The sequence below is a fragment of the Trachypithecus francoisi genome, unplaced genomic scaffold (genome assembly GCF_009764315.1).
Source record: "Trachypithecus francoisi isolate TF-2019V2 unplaced genomic scaffold, Tfra_2.0 Lachesis_group9, whole genome shotgun sequence".
Lineage (NCBI taxonomy): Eukaryota > Metazoa > Chordata > Mammalia > Primates > Cercopithecidae > Trachypithecus > Trachypithecus francoisi.
The window spans coordinates 1,840,036-1,855,688 of record NW_022681474.1 but is presented as its reverse complement, the minus strand read 5'-3'; the positions used below and the strand labels follow the sequence as shown (position 1 = coordinate 1,855,688).

General features: G+C 52.6%; 2 long non-coding RNA genes across 2 annotated transcripts; both read right to left on the bottom strand.

Moving 5' to 3' along the window:
• Positions 1-468: 468 nt before the first annotated feature.
• Positions 469-7,535, bottom strand: LOC117082637. The gene is made up of 3 exons (XR_004436717.1): positions 7,418-7,535; positions 3,215-3,433; positions 469-966 (listed from the first exon to the last, which is right to left on the bottom strand). It is a non-coding gene; the product is annotated as an uncharacterized LOC117082637 (long non-coding RNA).
• A 5,253-nt stretch (positions 7,536-12,788) lies between these two features.
• Positions 12,789-15,412, bottom strand: LOC117082662. Its single transcript, XR_004436724.1, has 2 exons — positions 15,261-15,412; positions 12,789-13,149 (listed from the first exon to the last, which is right to left on the bottom strand). It is a non-coding gene; the product is annotated as an uncharacterized LOC117082662 (long non-coding RNA).
• Between the last annotated feature and the right edge of the window lie 241 nt (positions 15,413-15,653).

Here is a 15,653-nt window from a genome sequence, read left to right as displayed (position 1 = left end):
TGTGTTTACATTTGCATCAGCATGAAAATGCAAAGGCTTTAACTTCCATAGAAAGCCATACCCCCCACCCTGACTGCACCCATGTGGCCCAGTTTACAGAAGCCTGCAAGAAATTCACTGGCGTGTTCCCGAGCCCTGGAGATCACTTTGACGTCATTGCCCTAAGATGTGGACAGTGAGATTGAGAGGAGGAGCTGGCAAGCTTGCAGGGAAGGGACCATCAGGAGAGACCGGGACAGGGTGGCTGAGGTCAGCAGGCACTGACAGGAAGGACCCAGGTAAAGCAGATCTCACAGTGGACCCCACGAGAAAACAAGGGCTGCTCCCCTGAGGGCCACCCAGTGCCTGAGCTCCCCGACCGGCAGCAGCACCAGTGTAGACAGCACATTCTACTCCCCAAAAATCTAAGCCATTGATCGATGACACGCAGGAGCACGATGGTAGCACACATTTATTTTGACCCTTTTTCCCACTCAGCACAATCAACGACTCTGGCTGGATGCTGAAAACCCCTTGGAAGCATTACCCATGTGGGGTTTCAGAGACACAGAGTTTGTGGAAATTGTGTTGGAACCTAACTTCTGAGGTCAGCAGCTGTTCCAGACACCGAGTTCTAATCCTAAATCTTGCAGCAGCTCTGTGTAACTTAGAGCAGACTCCCCAAACCCTCTGCTTTCTCCTCTGGAAAGCGGGACAATACCATCCACCGGGCCGGGCTGTTCTGCCAACGAGGACAGCAGGGTGCCTAGGAGCTCCTTAGGAGAACAGACACAGCCTGCTCCTTAGAGAGTTTGGGGCTTCCTAAGTAGAGCGAGTGGAAAGGATCACATGACCCACGTGTGAGGCCCAGAAGGTCTGAAGTTTCTGAAGTCCCTTTTAAAACAGCGACTGAGTTTTCAGACTAAGCGGGCCCACTCGTATTCATCTTCAGCCTGGAAACTGGCACACATCAGACACCTGGGAAATCTGGGAATAAAAGATGAAAAGGATCATCCGAGGAGCAGGACTGCTCATTGATTTGCTTAGTAAACCAGGTACCAAGCCCCGGAACCGGAGCAAAACTCATCCAGCCCACATTTTCCCACTCCTGTGAGTGGGCCTGAGGTGCCTGCCGCCCATGATGTCCTCAGAGAGAAGAGCCCCTCACCCAGGCCAAGACTCCAGCAGAGCCTGTCCTGGGGACATTTGGAGGGGATCATGATGCTCATGCCAACCAGGACAGCATCCATGAGACCGGGACTCTCCTGAAACTCTTTACAAACTAATTCCATGATTCTCCCCACGCTTGATGAGATAGATGTACAGGCACGTGTCCACATGCATGCACTCACACCCATGGATGCACACACATGCACACGTGCACTCACACCCAGGTGCACACACACACACATGCACACATGCACTCACACCCAGGCATACACACACATGCACACATGCACTCACACCCAGGCATACACACACATGCACACATGCACTCACACCCAGGCATACATACACATGCACTCACATCCATGCATGCACACACATGCACACATGAACTCACACCCAGGCATGCACACACATGCACACATGCACTCACACCCATGCATGCACACATGCACACATACACTCACACCCAGGCACACACACACATATGCACACATGCACTCACACCCAGGCGTGCACACACACACACACATGCACTCACACCCAGGCATACACACATGCACACATGGACTCACACCCATGCATGCACACACATACACACATGCACTTACACCCAGGTGCACACACACATGCACACATGCACATACATGCACTCACACCCAGGCACACATACACATGCACACATGCACACACATGCATTCACACTCAGGCACACACACGCATGCACATGCACTCACACCCAGGCATACATACACATGCACTCACACCCAGGCACACATACACACACACTGACACCCAGGCATGCACACACATGCACACACATGCATTCACACTCAGGCACACACACGCATGCACATGCACTCACACCCAGGCACACACACACATGAACATACATGCACTCACACCCAGGCAAATGCACACATGTACATGCACACACATGCACTGACACTCAGGCATGCAGAAATGCACGTATGCACATACATTCACCACAGACAGGTGCACACACACATGAACATACATACACTTACACCCAGATACATGCAAACATGCACATGCACACACATGCACTCACACCCAGGCACATGCACACATGCACATGTACACACATGCACTGACAGCCAGCCACACACACGCCTGCACACACATGCACTCACACCCAGGCACATGCACACATGCACATGCACACATATGCACTCACACTCAGGCATGCACACACAAGACATGATCTCAAAAGTCTGAAAGATCCACTCTGCTTCCTGTGGACCACAGCTCCAGATGGAAGAGGCCACACAGCCCATGTCCAGCACCAACTGCCCATCAAGCTGCCAGATGAATGCAGTCAGAAAGTGACCCCAGATGAGACCAGCAGAAGAACCACCCAACTGAGCCCAGCCCAAACTGCTGATGACATAATTGTAAGAAAAAACCTGCCTGCTGCTTTACTTCAGTGTTAAACCTATGTGTTGGAGTGATTGGTTACACACCATGAATGATGGGTACTGAGATGACCACTGCAGACAGGAATGCAGAGACGAACATGCTCAGATACAGATACACACAGCTATTTGATCAGGAGTCCCAGGGCTGATTGGCTAAGAGAACCAACACATCTTTAGAAAATAGCTTGTTTCAGCCGGGCACAGTGACTCACGCCTGTAGTCCCAGCACTTTGGGAGGCTGAGGCTGGTGGATCACGAGGTCAGGAGACCGAGACCATCCTGGCTAACACGGTGAAACCCCGTCTCTACTAAAAATACAAAAAAAAGTTAGCCGGGCGTGGTGGCGAGTGCCTGTAGTCCCAGCTACTTGGGAGACTGAGGCAGGAGGATGGTGTGAACCTGGAAGGAAGAGCTTACAGTGAGCCGAGATCATGCCACTGCACTCCAGCCTGGGCGACAGAGTGAGACTCCGTCTGAAAGAAAAAAGAAAAAAGAAAATGGCTTGTTTCTGTTCCCAGTTTCTAAGGAAATTACAGGCATGTGGGGGGTTGGGACCATGCTGGAGGGAAAACAGGAGACGGTGAGAGGTTCATATGGGGTGGGGGCCAAATCCAAACATGCCCACGTACGGTTTTTCCCAAAGCACTGGTAGAAGAAGGGGCAGATGAGTGGTCAGCCAGATGCCCAGAGAAGGAGCCAGGAAGGGAGTCATGTGGGAGGAAAGAAGTTGCTGCTGACATTTTCTGCAGGTTGCTTTCTGTGGTGAGTCTGATGTGAAGTCTCCTTCCTCGAGAAGCTCCCCAATAGGATTTGAGCTGCCTCTGCGTGCTTTCCCTGGCCCTGGCTCTCTAGGATAGAGGCAAAGAAGCACCAGCTCAGCCTCCCATCCACGGCGATACCAGCAGGGGGCTCACAGTGAGGCAGGAGGAGCAGAAAAGGTGGCTGGGAGTGACCTCTGGAGGGGACCAAGCCAGGCTGTCAGTCCTGAGGGGCTGCCCACCCAGAGCACTCGTCCCCCGAACACCTGTCAGATGGCCTGGGCTGTCCACCCGCAGCACGTCAAGGGTGACAGGGAGGAAAGTCGAGGACAGCTCCCTGCAAAGAGGCTGCAGAGGCGAGCCCCGGATCCCACACGGGTGCTCCCCAAAAGGAAGCCCTCATAAACAGAAGAGCTGGTGCAGTCTCCAGACTGTTTTCATTATTGGATTAATCTGTCTTCCCTGATATAGATATAAATATTTTATGTTCCATAGCCTGGAGACTCAGTTATGACGATCACACTGCCTGGCTCTACTTTGAAGGAAATATCTCTGTGAAGGAAGACGGTGCCCCTCTGTCTTCCTGGACCACGGGCAGCCTCTGCCGGGGACAGGACATAGGCCAAGGGACAGAGGGGTCCAGGGAGAAAAGTTCTGAGAACACGAGAGAGCAGGGTGCCTGCACCCCAACGACTCAGAGATGCCAGTCCCCCAGTGAAGATGGAAACCAGGAGGGAGCTAGGGATTGTGGGAGCTCAGAGAAGTGGCTCAGACCCTCCCCGACCCCAGTCCTCAGAGAACTGCTGCCTGCCACCTACCTCCACCCGTTCAGGCACAATTCGTATGGAAGAAACTCTTTAAAGGAAATTTTAAAGTGTGGCAATTAAAACCTGAAACAGAACCGCTCTTCCACCGTTGTGCATGGACTCTGTAGAACCTCTAGGAATGCAGAAAGCAGTGGAGATGCTGGACTCTAATTAAGGCTCTAGATTGGAGGCTCTAGATTGTGGACTCTAATTATGGCGTGGAAGCTCTGGATATTGGATGCTAATTATGGCAATGGAGGCTCTAGACTGTAGACTAATTAAGGCATGGATGCTCTAGATGCTGGACTCTGATTATGTCATGGGAGGCTCTAGATGCTAGATTCTCATTATGGCATGGATGCTCTAGCTATCATGTTTTGTTGATGTAATTACTCGATACCAAGGAAATTCCAGAAAATAAGAGGAAAATCTATGAGAATTCATAAAAGACTTCTGTGTCAGGTTGTTGAAAACATGATCATGTAAATAAATCAGTAGTTTTTCTATATGGTAGCAATAATCAGTAGAGGGAAAAAAATCCTAATACCTTTCATTATAGAGGCAGAAAACCTACATGTTTGGCAGGATTGTTGCCATACAATGGAAAGAGTTACTTGCAGAAAATTACAAGACTGTATGGGGACATATAAAGAAAGATAATAACAGGTGTGACATGCAGAGTCAGCTGAATGATGTCAGTCCCGACTGTGTCTGCGTCATCGAACTCAGGGTCCCTGTGCAGGCCGCCTGTCATGGGAAAAGCGGCTCACAAGTGTGATAAGTGAGAGGGATCTTGAGACTTAGCTGGTGGACTTAGTGTCATCACAAGGGGCCCTAGAAGAGGGAGGCCAGAGGCTCAGGGTCAGAACACAGCGACCGAGGCCAAGATGAGAGAGATTCAAAGAGGCAGCACTGCTGGCTTTGAGAAGCCCGAGGACGCAGGCTGCCAAGAGGAGCTGGAAAGGCCGGAGGCGGATCTCCCCCAGAGCCTCACGAGAAGCCAGCCCTGCCCCAACCTCCTCCCTCCTGAACTTCAAAATAGTGTGAGCTATTTGTGGTAATTTGTTACAGCAACAACTGGAAAATAATGCATTATGTTTTTAAGGAAAAGAAAATCATAAAACAATTCCAAAATTACATCTAGGTTCACCCTATTCGAATAAAAATCCATGCAAGTTTTTGTTTGATATGACAGCATGATTATAAAATAATATTGAATAAGCAGGGAGAAAGCCAGGAAGACTTTGAAAAATTAAAAGAAAAATAAAGCAATCGCGGGAAGCAATGACCGCCTTGGGGGCACGAGGCTCTGACCAGGAGGGAGGAAGAGGACGTGGCCCTCAGAACTCAATCCTCTGGCTGCTCGGTGAAAAGCTCAACTGGTGATCATCATTCCTAAAACAAAACGCCATTTTTCCTGCCAAATCAGTGAAAATGTGAAAGAGAAAAGGAAAAGTGTCTATTTGCTGCTTTGCAGACTTCCACAAAGGCTGACTGTCCGGCCTGCCTCGCCCTAAGGTGGGTGTTGGGCACAGGGAGGGGAGAGAGTGTGAGGACAAGGAGGTGCCACCCGTGGAGAGCAGCCCCCACCCCGAGCACCCAGAGAGCTGGACTTGAGCAGAAAATCCAGGCGGCCGCCAGGCATGGCATGGGTGGGGGCAGCTGTGTTTGTGCCTCAGGAGCCCTCTCAGGCCAGGGAACTGGGGCCTGCAGGCCAGGGCTCCAGGAGAGGATCTGCTGTGATCATTGAAGAAGAAATCTGAGGCTGTGGGACCCCTGGAAGCAGGTGGCCCACGAGACAGGACTTCAGCTCTCTCAGAGTCAGGGGAGGGAGAGCCTAGGATGGCACCAGCCTCCCACCCTCAGGTCGGGACAGATGGGGTGTCCAGGGCCTAGCAGGGAGGTAGGCTCAGGGTTGGCCCCTGGGGCTTGGGGCAGCCCCTGGTCATCTCGGGAAGACGTGCGGGACAGTGGGCTATTGGGGACCCATGAGGGTCACAAGACAGCAGAAGCCTTGGCCAAGGAGGCTGGGCACAGGGCAAAGGAGTGGAGGCCAGAGGACAAGGACGAGGCCACACCTAAGCAGGGGACCGGGGCGTCGCCTGCCCCCCTGAGGCTCGGGGGCCAGGGGAGCCAGCCTATAAGCAGAAATTGCATTTCTCCAGCCTATAAGCAGAAATTGCATTTCTCCAGCCTATAAGCAGAAATTGCATTTCTCCAGCCTATAAGCGGAAATCAAAGAAGCTCCATTACTTTTGAAAAATTCAGTTGACGCTTATGTATTTAAATGTTAAGCGGGAAGGAAGCCAGATCCCTGAAGTTCAGATCAAGCTGAGCACCCAAAATGGGGACACGTCAGCGCCGGTGGGCTGGGGGCACGCACCTCTCACCTGCCTCATTCTTTCAGCACTTCGGGGTTTTTATAGCAAAAACGTGGAACACTGTTTGAAAGCAATGAAAGGTCCAGTATTTAGTCTGTGTAGGGAATGGGGAGCCCAGGCACAGATCCCTGGAAGAGTGAAGTTCCCACACTGCGCACCACAGCCTGCTGACCCGAACTGCCCTCCTGGTGCGAGGCTGGTCTGTCAGAGACCTGTGGCCAAAGGAGGGATGACAGAAGTCACCTCCATTTATATTTCTGGAGCCTTTACTACAGGCCAGACTCTGTTCTCAGAGTTTGACAATAATCCTCGCCACAGCCTCACCGCATTAAAAAAATCGTGGGAAGGTGAAGTCTTTTGCCCAAGGTCAACCTCCTAAGGTCAGCCTCTGGAGGGCTGAACCAGCAGCCAGGCCAGTGCTGGCACTCTTGGCCTAAACGGGGCCCCGGCCCCACGAGCTTCCTCTGGACGCCCCTCTCACCCACCCGCACCTGTAAGAATGATGGGTGTGGGATGATCTGTGAGTGTCCCAGGTGACTCTCTGAGTGTCAGGGCATGGAATTCCTAGTGGGGTTCCCCATACCCCATGGTGGGGAGGCTGCAGAGAGGTGCCCATCTTTGCTAAGTGAGAGGAGACGCCCAGTGACCCCACCATGGCACATGTGGGAAGGACCTGGAGGACATCTCAATCATCTACAAAGTGCAGGTGCAGAGGCAGAGAGGTTGAGAGGAGACAGGATGCAGAGCCTGGGGAAAGGCCGGGCTGGGATACAGAGGGCCTGGGCCTGCTTCTGGGGGCTGCGCACAAGCCCTGTGCTGGCCGAGGACCAGGGAGGCCGGCCAGCTGCCCTATGGAGAGGGGCAAAGGGGCAAACAGGGAGCAACACCTGGCATTTGTCTTCCTCCTGAAAGTTGTCTGGGCTCCATACTGAACGTAGAGGATGGCGGGGGACAAGATCACTGCCTACCAGCCCCACAGGATGGACACCATCCTTCGGGACTGGGAGGAGGGTCTGAGTGTGGGGGCTGTGACTTCATTACCCATCATGCATAGCTGAGGCTTCATTACCCATCATGCACAGCTGTGACTTCATTACCCATCATGCACAGCAGCATGTGTTCATGCAGTCAATCAGCAAACATCTGTGCACCTGCTAAGTGCTGAGCACGCAGCACTGAGCAAGACCCTGCCCCTCCATGGAGGAGCTCATGGGCATGAGAGCGGGCAGGCAGGAGGCCGGGCACACATGCAATGTGTGAGCCTGAGGCACCCTAGGGCTGAGGAAGGGGCCTGGGCTGCTCTGGGGCCCCCAGAATGCAGCTGGAAGGAGGAGGTGACCTTGAGCGAGCCTTGAGGGAAATGCACAAGTTAACCTGGCTGGAGGTACCTCCCCCGCCATCCTAGCCCACCCTCAACACACAAGCTCACTGCAAGCTCCACATCCAGATGGGAAACGATCCAGCTCCCACCTCACCTTCTGGGGCACAGTGTCCCTCTGCAGCCATGACTCCCACCCCATGCTGCCGTGTGAGCCTGGCCATGCTCATTTACTTTTATTTCCTTTTAAAAGTTTTTACTGGAATAGAATGTGCATTTGTCATAAGTGAGCAGCTCATTGGATTTCATGAACCAAGCCGTCATGTAACCAGCACCTACACCAAGAGACAGAACCTAACCAGGCACCCCCACAAAACCCACGTCCCTGCCCACCTCCAAAACCCCACTCTCCTGCCCTACCCCCACCCCACCAGGTAAACACCTTCTTGATTTCTTGCATCAGCATCTGGCCTGTTTTTTTTGTTTTTTTTTTTTTTTCAGCTTTATTGAGACATAACTCACGTACCATAAAATTCACTTTTTAAACGTGTACAGTTCAGTGATTTTGAGTATAATCATGGAGTTGTGAAATCATCACCACTGCCTAATTTTAGAACATTTTCATCACCCCTAGAAGATACAAAATACCCTCCTCAGTCACTCCCCGTTCCCTTCCTCAGCCCCCATGTGGGGACAGTCACTCTCTGTTCCCTTCCTCAGTCCCCACGCAGCGACAGTCACTTCCCATTTCCTTCTTCAGTCCCCACGCAGCAACCGCTAATCTGCTTTGCCTAGGGATTGGACATTTTATATCCACAGTGCCTCCCATGTCTCACTCCGGTCCTTGGGGGTCTCCCCCAATACTCAGTCTCCCCCTCTGAGTATGACACATGTTACAGGATCTTCATACATGCTATCACGCATCTGTAGCATCAAGTGTGATGCATGCGGCCGGATCATCATACATCCTCTCTATCATGCATCTGTACCATTATGATGTGTGCTGTGAGATCATCATACGTGCTCTCTATCATGCATCTGTACCATCAAGTGTGACACATGCTCTGGGATCTTCATACATGCTCTCTATCACACATCTGTACCCTTGAGTATGATGCGTGCTGTAGGATCTTCATACGTGCTTTCTATCACGCATCTGTACTGTTGAGTGTGATGCATGCTGTGGGATCTTCATACATGCTCTCTATCACACATCTGTACCATCGAGTATGACACATGCTACAGGATCTTCATACATGTTCTCGATCATGCATCTGTACCATGCTGTGGGATCTTCACACATGCTCTCTATCACACATCTGTACCATGCTGCGGGATCTTCATACATGCTATCACACATCCGTACCATTGAGTATGACGTGTGCCGCGGGATCTTTATACATGCTCTGTATTACGCATCTGTATCATTGAGTTTTAAAAATTAATCTCTCTCTTTACTTGTTATAAACCTATGCCAATTTTCTATTTCTTCTTAAATCAGTTTTCATAGTTTATGTCTTCCTAGAAATTTTCCCATGTCATCTAGTTATGAAATGTAGTAACATGCAATTGTTCATAGTATGCTCTGATAATCTTTACTATTTTATTTTATTTTATTTTGAGACAGAGTCTCACTCTGTTTTCCTGGCTGGAGTACAGTGGCACAGTCTCAGCTCACTGCAACCTCTGCCTCCTGGTTCAAGTGATTCTCCTGCTTCAGCCTCCCAAATAGCTGGGATTACAGGTGTATGCCACCATGTCTGTTTAATTATTGTATTTTTGTAAAAGCAGGGTTTCACCATGTTGGCCAGGCTGGTCTCGAACTCCTGACTTCAGGTGATCCACGCACCTTGGCCACCCGAAGTGCTGCGATTACTGGATAATCCTTTTTATATCTATAAGGTTGGTTTTCTTTTTTTATTTTTATTTATTTATTTATTTATTTTTGAGACAGAGTCTCGCTCTGTCACCCAGGCTGAAGTGCTGCAGTGCAGTGGCGCAATCTCGGCTCACTGCAAGCTCCGCCTCCTGGGTTTACGCCATTCTCCTGCCTCAGCCTCCCGAATAGCTGGGACTACAGGCGCCCGCCACTACACCGGCTAATTTTTTGTATTTTTTAGTACAGACTAAAATAGTAGCGTTAGCCAGGATGGTATAAGGTTGGTTTTCATGTTATCTCTTTCATCTGATTTTATTAATTTGAGCCTTCTCCTTCTGTATGTTTTGCCCATCTAGTTAAAGGCTTGTTAGTTTCGTTGATCTTTTAAAATAACCAAATTTTGGTTTTGTTGATTTCCTCTATTGTTTTATACTCTATATTTTATTTCTTTTCATTCTAATCATTATTATTTCCTCAAACCTGTCTGCTTTGGATTCATTTTGCTTTCTTTTCTTTTAGTTTCTTGAGGTAAAGTTTAGGTTATTGATTTGAGATCTTTTTTCTTTTTTAATATAAGTGTTTGCAACTACAAACTTCCCTCAAAGCTCTGTTTTAGCTGCATCCAATAAGCTTTTGTATGTTTTGTTTTCATTTTTCATTCATCTCAAAGCATTTTTGATTCCCTTGTGACTCATTTGATACCTGGTTATTGAGGAATGTGCTGTTTAATTTGTATGTATTTGTGAATTTCCCAAATTTCCTTCTTTTGCTGATTTCTAATTCTATCCCATGTTGGTCAGAAGATACTTTGCATAATAGCAGTCTTTAAAATGTACTGAGGCCTGGCGTGGTGGATCACACCTGTAATCCCAGCACTGTGGGAGGCCGAGGCAGGCATGGTGAAACCCGTATCTACTAAAATACAAAAAACATTAGCTGGGCATGGTGACCCACACCTGTAATCCCAGCTACTTGGGAGGCTGAGGTGGGAGAATCGCATGAGCTGGTGAGGCGGAGGTTGCAGTGAGCCAAGATCGTACCACTGCACTCCAGCTTGGGTGATATAGTGAGACTCCATCTCAAATAAATAAATAAATAAATAAATAAATAAATAAATAAAATATATTGAGTTTTGTTTTATGGCTTAAGACATGGTCTATCTTGAGAATATTCCCTCAAGATCCTTAACTTACTTACATCTACAAAGACCTTTATCCCAAATAAGGTCACATTCCCAGGTACCAGGTGGGCATATCTTGCGGGGGGTGGCGTGGCTGGCGGGCACAATTCAAGTCAGCAAGGAGGGCATGTGAGAGCTAAATGCACAAACACCCAGGAGTGTGCGGTGTGGGGGTCTGGGAAGCATGAGGCCCCACCCCTGAGCTCTCCAGGCTGCCTCTCACGGCTCTACCCCCAGTGCCTGGAAAAGCCTCAGGCGCCCATGAGGAAGCCTCTCTCCCGGGTGCTGGGCCCCAGGACCTCCCACCTGCAGCATCGCACAGGCACAGTGATCCTGGGCACTGGGGACCGGAGGCCGAGGGACACTCCGCAGCTGTGAGACTGAGACCCCGACCGGCTTAACCTCCAGGGCCTCAGGACACCTCCTCCAAGCTGGGTTGATGATAGCTGCGCCCAGAGGAACTCTGTGCTCCCCGCACCTGGCTTTCCCTGTGAGGACACCGCCTCTGAGTGGCGGCGCATCTGGGGCCCCTCTGGGCCTGGCAGATCCTTATGGGAGGGTCTGGGGACCAGCACTCAGTGCACTTTGGGATAAACCTTCTTTGAAACTTTTCTCACCCCTTTCTGGCATCACGGTCCCTCCCCAAAGACTGAAAGCCACCACAGTGAAGGCGAATCACCGGTGATCAGGGCTCGTCCTGGAGCCCCTTCCTGCCCAACTGGCTGAACCGTGTCCAGGAAGGAGCCAGAGGGTCCTGGGCTCCCCGACCACGGTCCCGCCCTTGCACTCCCTTCCTCCCCAGCCTCCCCTCCACAGACAGCCAGGGACATGGCCAAAATGGGCTCCCTCTCATCCTGGCAGTTTCTATTCTGTTCCCATGGAAACTGCTATCTGAATGTGGACAAGAAAGAGGAGCCATATTCTTAAAAATAACAATCGCTCAGAAACCTTCAGCTACCCATGGTTTCCATGGAAACTCAAGCCAAAAACAGAGCTAAATAAAGAAGGCACTGGGTTTCCCCTGCTACTCACCCCCGGGGGAACTGTGGAAAGCCACAGCCCTGCCCCACAGTGAGATGCTCACCACTGCTGTACAAGGATGCAAGACCAGCCTTCCAAGTCAGCAACGGGGCCGCCTTCCTCCAAAGCGCATATGGGTGTGGGAGGCACACAGAGGGAGGGAAAGAGAAGGGCCACAGCTGCTTCCTGTCCCTGCAGTCAGACACCCCCTACTCAGACTCACATGGGGAAGGGATACCGGGGTGTGGGTGCCCCAGGCCGCCCGTGCTGACAGAGGTCACTCACTGGAGGGTTCAGGGCCCATCTCAGTGCAGTCAAGGCTACCTCACCGCTCCCCTTTTCTGAAAGTCACCATGGGGCAGGGTGGAATCTGCAGCCCTCCAGCCGGGAGGTCTCTGGTGGAGGGCACGTCAGACAGGCCGGCATCTCCTGGACAGCACTGCACAGTGAGCCGAGCGTGGGCTTGCTGTGGCTCTTGCTGCCGCCCGGAGACCTTGTCCAGAAGTTCCTACGCCGAGGGCTGCGGACCCTGTGTCTGCTTTCCACCGAGGAAGCACCTGGGAAATACCCAGGGAAAGGACGGCACGGAAACCCCCTGAAGATGCGATATGCAGGGGCTCCCCGTTGCTTCTCCAGCTGCAGCTCCTGAGAAGAGGCTGGTCGTACAGGAGCCAGGGCGGCTGAGGGCCCCTGGCCAACTCGCTGCCATCCTGGGCAGAACACTGGCTCAGCAGCCAGACAAAGCCTGACCCTGGCGGCCCTGCCCGGCCTGAAAGGAAAGTCATCTGCACATTCCATCTTGCACCCTGCCCGCTTTCTCTTTCTTCTTCTGTTTGAACAATGCTCAGGACACCAGCTAGGCCAGGTTTTGTTTTTTCTTTTAATAATGTGTCTACATTCCTTAAACCAGTGCTTTTATCTCAAAGCAACTGGACACAGGGTTATGCTACTCTCAATTTCCTGCTACCATCGTCACATTTTAAAGATGCTGGAGTCGTGAGCCTGTGAACCCTCGTGACACACCCACTCCGGTGCTGGAGCCATGAGCTGGTGAACCCCTGGGCCACCCCACATAGGTGCTTCTCAGCTCTCACCCCTTCGGTGCCAGATCTGTGCTGGGCCCTCTTCTGCACGGCCTCACAGACTCTGCATGGTCCAGAGAGGACGCCGTCATAGCCAAGCTCATGCGGAGGCCTGGGGTCCGTCCCAGCGGCATCCCCCACTGGAAAGAGACAGGCGGGAAACCTCAGGCTCGGCACCAGCCTGCCCAAAGGCAGAGCAGGAATGCTTTTCCCTGTGGAGACCACTCCTCAGACCGCCACTCTTTCATTAAAATTTGAAGTAAACATCTGTATTTAACTCATCAAGCCTCGCGACACACACTTCACCTTCCGTCTCCCTGGAAGACCCATTTTTGGGGTAATAGCAGGATGGGAGGCACGGGAGGACAGGAGCATGGGAGGATGGGAGCACAGGAGGACAGGAGCCCGGGGGACGGGAGCACAGGGGGCACAGGAGGATGGGAGCACGGGAGGACGGGAGCATGGGAGGATGGGAGCACAGGAGGACAGAAGCCCAGGGGGATGGGAGCACAGGGATCACGGGAGAACAGGAGCATGGGAGGATGGGAGCACAGGAGGATGGGAGCACAGGAGGACAGGAGCCCGGGGGAACAGGAGTATAGGGGGAACAGGAGGACAGGAGCACAGGGGGCACAGGAGGATGGGAGCATGGGAGGACAGGAGCCCAGGGGGATGGGAGCACAGGGGGCACATGAGGACGGGTGCATGGGAGCACAGGAGGACGGGTGCACAGGTGGATGGGAGCACAGGAGGACAGAAGCCCAGGGGGATGGGAGCACAGGGAGCACAGGAGGAGGGGAGCACGGGAGAACGGGAACACAGGAGGACAGGAGCCCGGGGGGATGGGAGGACGGGAGCACAGGAGGATGGGAGTATGGGAGGACAGGAGCCCGGGGGATGGGAGCACAGGGGGCATGGGAGGATGGGAGCACAGGAGGATGGGAGTATGGGAGGACAGGGGCCCAGGGGATGGGAGCACAGGGGGCATGGGAGGATGGGAGCACGGGAGGGTGGGAGCATGGGAAGACAGGAGCCCAGGAGGACAGGAGCACGGGGGGATGGGACGATGGGAGCATGGGAGGATAGGAGCATGGGAGGACAGGAGGATGGGAGCACGGGAGGACAGGAGTTTGGGAGGACAGGAGCCTGGGAGGACAGGAACACAGGGGGCATGGGAGGATGCTAAATAGGAGGACAGGAGCATGAGAGGACAAGAGCATGGGAGGATGGGAGCACAGGAAGACGGGAGGATAGGAGCACAGGGAGCATGGGAGGATGGGAGCACGGGAGGACAGGAGCATGGGGGAATGGGAGCACAGGAGGATGGGAGCACATGAGGATGGGAGCACTGCAGCACAGAAGCACGGGAGGATGGGAGTGTGGGAGGACAGGAGCCTGGGAGGTTGGGAGCTCAGGGGGCATGGGAGGACAGGAGCACAGGAGGCTGCCTGCAGTGGTTTTGTTATTCCCTTAACTTAAAACCCAGGACATGGGACCAGATGTTTGAGAGACACATTAAAACCAGTGAGAGTTAAGCATAGGGAACACGACCAAAGCTCATGCCTTTTCCAATACCATTTTGGTTCCTAACAGTCAGAAACAAAAGGCGTCCCTATTCTGAGGCATGAAGTATGAATGTGAATTTAGATGAAACTTTTAAATCGATCTTAAAGGACAGACAAATGTCAATGAACAGCAGAGTTTACAAATTGCAAGACAGAGAAGAAGCTTCACCAGCCTGCGGGAAGATGCCTCCGCGGCGACGGGAGTGCGTTTCCTGCACGTATTCGCCCATCGCTCGTCTTTCATCCACGCGCCCTGAGCAGGTGCTAAGGCAGAGGGTGCTCGCTCAGGGCGAGAGGCAGGGCAGAGGCGGCAGCGCCGGCGGGGCAGGGTGTGGCTCCTCTGCAGGGCCACGGTGGACAGAGGTGAGGTACCAGGAGGCTTGAAGGAGGGATGCCTGACCCCGCCTGGGCACCACAGAGGACTGCCTGGAAGAAGCTACCACGGACAGCCCTGACAGAAACGAAGGCCGAGCCCAGAAAAGAGGAAGTGTTATCATCAGATCCCAGCCCAGCCAGGCCGGGAGTCAAGAGGGGCCTTCAAGATGCAGGCAGCATAAAGCCCTATACACACACACACACACGCAACACACAACACAGACACAGACAACACAACACATACAGACACACACTTATAACACTCACACACAGCACACACACAACTCGTACACACACATATGGATACATACGGAGGTGACTCCAACAGGATGGGCTGGCCCAGATCACAGGTCTGTGTGCCCTGCGGCGGGGCCAGCCTCAGGCTGCGGACACAGGGTCTCATTCTCCAGCCACCTGGTGCGGCGGGATGGCTCCTGAAGGATGTGTGGCCATGGGTTGGGCTTCCAGGGCTTTCTGCAGGTGTCCAGAACAGATCCTCAGGAATGTTCAGCTTCGTATTCCGCCCCCTCCTCCCCCAGAAGCCAGAGGGGCTGCCGGCTTCACCCCACAGGCCCTCTCAGCCCTGACTTCCCAAGGAGGCTGCAGCAGGGTTGCCCAGGATGTTCACTCGTGGGTGAAGAACCCGTCCCTGGAACCCCCACTGGGACGCGACCCTGGCAGAGGAGCTCATGGGAGCCACAGCT